Here is a 6,000-nt window from a genome sequence, read left to right as displayed (position 1 = left end):
CTCTTATCATTCTCACTATTTGCACTGTTTAAACATTCAGTGTTAAATGTTAAATGTTGCAAAATGCATTTATCCTTTTGAAAACTTAACTTTTCTGTTGATTTAATTTTAGTTTTCAGTTGTTAATTATTTATTAAAAATGAAAAAATATATAAATAAACCACCTCTCCTCCACACTTTTAGTTCCAGACATGTTTCCAGCCACCAGAATTGAGCTTGGGAGAGAAATACCTGTTCATGATAGTGCGCTATTGTTGACCAAGACCCATAGATTTTTTTTTTATCTAGTGCAATATGTTGGAAAAGGGTTTGTTTTTGTGACTGCCATAAGGCCCCTATTAAGTATTATCTAGATTGAAACTTTCTACCATCTTACTTTATTAAGCAGCAGATAAATGTTGAGATGTCACCGTTATCATGTTATTTCACCAAAAAAAATGACCTGTCATTTGCATAAATTGCCAAATATGTAATCAGACACACACACGTTGTCGTTGGTCATTTTAGGAGTAGAAACAAACAAATGTCACCAATGATGAAAAGATGAAAGAGAGGAGGAGAGTTGAAGGGTTTTTTCTACTTCTAAGGCTGCGCCGGGGGATGTTTTCCAGTCACTTCTCGAGCCCACTCGGCACCCGCGTGTTTATAAACCACAGGAGCCCAGGCGCACAACGAGCATTCTGCCAATCTCATGATGTCGACTGTATTAGAATAAACATAGGCTAGAGGCTATGCGATTTAATATAATATTTTACATTCGTAAACAGCGGTAAAATAAGACAAAAATAGAACTGATATTGTACAAACCAGTAATGGATGGAAAGGTTCAAGTGGAGAAGGAGGTCTACGTCAACTTGAAAACGCACCGTCGCGGGAGAGGTTGGAGGCTTGCGGTGGTCTTGTCTGTTCAGAACGCGCTGGTTGCAGTTTGTCTGGCTTTAACCTTCTACTGCTTTTGGGACCAGCAACGGGTGAGCTACATACCAACTTTAATTGTATTAATGAAAGACATTGCTGTTATGGTATTTGAACCAATATGTCCACTCAAATTACTCAGAGAACACCATAAACAGACCTCAAATTAATATATTCCGCATTTTCTCGTCAAGTGTACCACTTAATTCAGCGGATGTAGACGGAACAGCAAAATGCTTAGGCCTTACTATACCTGCATTGCTTTTATTTAAATAATTTTCCACAATAGTTTCAACAACTTTTTTATCATCCCCAATTACACGTACAACTGAAAAGCTACTATAGTAGCCTACTTTACAATTTACGATAATTTAATTCTTAAAGAATTATGACATCTGCTAAACCACTAGATGTCATCATAACCCTTACCACAGCAGAGCACCCAAACTACCCCGACCGTAAGTGACCGACAGCTTGGCTGTCCGTTTTTGTAAACATGTAAATACACGTATGTGAACTGTTGTGGTTAGAAAGGTAATAGCGTCATCACATTATGCGATAGGAGTTTCCCTGGTTGATCATACAAACATTTTATTAAAGTCGCCTTTGTGCAAAGATCTAGGACATTACCCATCCCCAATTATGTTATCATTAGGGAGTGAAACTTAGCTTTAGAACAGTGTGTAGAGGTAGGTTCCTCCCACTCACGATACAAACCACAGGACTCCCCGGTGCTCTGTAACCTTTCTGACAGGATGTCCTTTAACTGACACACTGACTTACAGACTAAAAACAGAACCAAAGGGACAAACAGACAACCACAAACCACAGATACACATGCTCGCACGTTCACATGTGTGCTTCCCTAATGGTGTGTTCTGCAGTCCCAGGGAATTGAGAAGCAAGAGGACAGGACTGAAATCTTCATCCATTTTGATGCTGTTACAGGTGAGCTATTGATGTATTTGGATCACCATTAGCTATAGAGCTGAGCTATCCCCTGTTATTTCAGTATGTCATTACATTAGACCAGTAACAATTGCAATGAAGGATATGTCCCAGTGGCTAGAGCATCGATCAGTAACCAAAAAGGTTGCAAGATCAGATTCTGTCCCTCAGCAAAACAGTTAACCTGAATTGCTTCTTAGGCTTGATGCTCCAAACGCATCAAGCCTAAGAAGTCAAATATCAGACCTTGGGACTAGGTGAATGCTTTTTGCTTTTGTCTGTTGTTTAATGTGCATTATTGCAGGTGAAGAATTTTATAACATTTAAGTGAAGCAGGAGGTTAATATTCCACTCAATACACATTATGAAAGGGGATATTTGTACTTTTGTCTTTCGCCGTTAACTCAACCACTCCGATTTAGAAATACACGATGAGCAATTAGAGGGTTTTGCCTTGCTTGTGGATTCGATCAGACAATGTTTTAGTTACTTGGCAAATGCTTTAACCACTACGGCACTTGTCACCCATAGTTCTCTCCTATCCATCCCCCTTTTCTTTCTCTCCAGACATTGCTGATGAAGTCCGTTTCATGGGGTATGAATCCAGTTTGATCAATCTCAGCAGCAGCAGTGAGATCCGGATCCTCTGTAATGGTACTTACATGCTGTACATGGAGGTTTACAGCGAGGGTCTGGATGAGAAGCCTGGACAAGGGACTCTGCAGCTGATGGTGGGGGGCCGCGGGCTGGCCAACATCACTGTGGAAGCCCAAGATAAGGGCTGTAAGGATTCAGTCCACCACCAGGTAGTTTACCTCAGGAATGGAGATAACTGCACCCTGCGTTTCTCCCCGACCAACTTGAAGGTTTGCAAGCTGACTCTGGGACTTCACTATCTGCTGGGGAGTCGTTGTTTGAAGTGAGAGAAGGGAGGACACCACAGAAGCATATGCACATGCTTGGACAAGAACATGTCTCACAGAGTTGTTTCAGCGATATTCAGGGAATGATGTTGAATGTATAAATTATGCAAATCTTTATTTTTGTTGATATGATATCAACTGCCAGGTCATGAACTTTTAACAAAATGAAGATTCTATTGGTCTTTATAGTAAATAATCAATAAGTATTTTTTCATGCAACATGTATGGTAATAATTTATCTTATTTAAATGTCAATAAATCATTGTTTATGTGTGGTTGTGGTTAAAAGTATAGATGGTTTAAATTTAGATATTGATATTGATATATGATATTTTAAATGCATTTGTTATCTTTATAGTCTGATGTGTCACATCAGATTACTACTGTACCTTCTGTCCTTGATCACTGACTTTTTGATTAGTATCACTTCATCCTCTTGTCTTGTTGTTCACTTCCATCTGTTATCTCTCTTTTCTCAGTTGGGTTTCGTCTACATTACACTCAGCCACAATGCACTGACATAGCTGTATGGGAATGGCTGGAGTGAAAAGGAAAGTTATTATAATGACAGCAGTTAAAATGGGATGATGTAATCTCTACAAATAGTATCATTGTTGGGACAATTTTAAAATTTTTCACAAAGACTGAGACTGGCATTCAATCTGATTACAAATTGTTGGCGTTCCAGATTTTCAAGGCAATTTGCCATTAAGTCAACATCTAATGTTTACCCAGGACTGCACTGGATTAAATCCAGGCCTGAGATTAAAGATTGATTTAATTTATATCCCTCACACATATATATATATATATATATATATATATATATATATATATATATATATATATATATATATACACACATGTATTCCACTTCTCTTTAATTGTTGTTGTTTCAGTTGCTTTATTTCACTAATTTTAAGTGTTGTGGTTTTAGGTGGTTTATTTCACTACTGTTTGTGTTGTTGCGACTTAAATGCACTTTTTCTTTTCCATCGGAAAAACCTTTGTACCTTGTTGTTCAATAAAAATGAGATGAAACCTGTTTTACTGTGTAGATACAGTAGACATGCAAATGGGTAAACATTGAATATTGAGTAATTCATTGACATCTTGGAGCAGAGCAATGCAGGTCACAAGGTCAGAATTAACTGTCTAAGAATAAGGACCCTTATCAAATCTATCACAAAGGAAAATGCTCAGTGTTTGCATGTGATTCTGAAGTTTAAATACTTTATCACCCATTTGCCAAAAAAGTGTGTATTGGTTCAGGATAAAAATATTTAGTATGTACTAAAATACATAAAATATATCAATTTTGTAATGTAAACCCAATTTTTTACAATTTTTACTGCCTTAAATTTAGAAATAATTAATTATATATTTCCAAGTGCTACTTTCACTTGGACATAAAGTGTTAAATGCATACCGTTTTGTCAGGCAAGCAGACAGGTTTGACTGAAACTCAGTACGTGTTTGTGTCAGTGAATTGTGGTGTGTTTTTTTCCGTGTTGCTTTGTCTGCAGGTAGGTCATTAATCCAAGTCTGTCACATTTTCCAAAGCATAATTCTTTCATATGTTTACGTACAGAAGGAAGAATGTTCTTACTGTTTATGCTTACAATCTCTGATGTTATGTCTCTTTCCATCATGACAAAAGTCATTCTAGCTACTCTTTTACTACATGAGGAAATGGCATTTGAAGTGTTGCTAAGCACCCCAAATCTCCCATACAATTACAACGTGGTGGGAAATTGATGAGGCTTGTTGTATTACTAGCAGGTTTGAAGGTGTGAAGTTCAAGTTTAGACAGTCAAAGTTTAAACAGTTATCAGAGGAAGTAAACATCAATTAATTTTTGAATTGGAATTGTATGTTTATTTCTGGAGAAAGAGTTTCCCCAACCCCATTTCCTAATACAGTAATAGATTGTCAATAGAACTAGACTCAGTAAAGATGATGCTTACATACTTCATGCATACAAGATAAAAACCAACATTTTGTTCACAGGCCAAACACTCTAACCTTAAACATAGTTGTCACACCTGCAGATGGAAACTGGGTAGAAGCAAATAAATGTAATGGAGGCATTGAAAAGCGACCAATTAACCTAGCTGGACAAAGGCCAACTCTTTTCACTACGCGTAGTTTGTGTGTGGGTGTGTGGGTGTGTGTGAGAAGATGATGCAAGTACTTCATTCTTAGACAGAATAAGTGGAGGTTTCCCTGGTGTGATGCAACACTGTATACTCACAGTTTCCCTTTCCCATGGTTTCCCTATACAGGGCGTTGAGAGTGTAATTAGAGAACAAACTACACTGAACACGTAGCCTGAAAATACCTTGATTGTGTAATGAAACTATTAAAGACCAAGAAGGAGTGAAGGACAGGCTAATTCTGCACATTGAACACAAAGCATCAAAATGTTCTCCATCCAACTTGACAGAGCCTGAGCTGTTCTGCAAAGAAGAATGGACAAAAATTGCTGAGATAGTTTTGAGAGCCACTGTACATGACCCATTGAAAAATGTTGCTCAGATTTTCTGTCAGTGCATGCTGCGCTGGTCATCACTCTTCACAATTTGACAAATTAATAATATTGTGGGAAGGGAGTAAAGAATCACGGCAAAAATAACAGCAAGAAAAAGGCATACAGAGGCCTACACTAATTTTGGCACCCTTGGTAAACATTAGGGCTTAGGGCTTAACCTGCTAAATGATTGTAACATGTTTTTATGAAGGACCCCTACATTTCTGATAGCCTAGTCATAGTTAATAGATTACAGTAGAGTTTGCATATTTTTGTACTGCACATTCCATGCCTACTACATTACAGTCTTAGCATCTTATGTATGATTTGTATTTTTCTTTGCTGTCTTTATCAATCCAACAAATACTGAGTACACCTTTAAGTCAGAGGACCTATGTGTAGCGGTCTACACGTTTTTCACATGCATTTTATTCCATAATTTTACTTCAATTAAGGGTCAGATGTTAGTGAACACTTAGAATGAAAGACAAGAGGATAAACAGCAAATACATTTTTTACACAGCGTATTTACCAACGGTGCCAAAATTATTGGAAGTCTGATCTGATCTGGGATGGGTAAACCTTCTATGTACATGGATGCAGTGGTCACATTTATAGTTGGTGGGTGAATGGGCAATAATAGGCTGTTTTCCTTTTTGATAGAGGTGATGTCAAGCTTATTGT

The sequence above is a fragment of the Esox lucius genome, chromosome 8, assembly GCF_011004845.1.
Source record: "Esox lucius isolate fEsoLuc1 chromosome 8, fEsoLuc1.pri, whole genome shotgun sequence".
NCBI lineage: Eukaryota > Metazoa > Chordata > Actinopteri > Esociformes > Esocidae > Esox > Esox lucius.
This window is presented reverse-complemented; position numbering follows the sequence as displayed.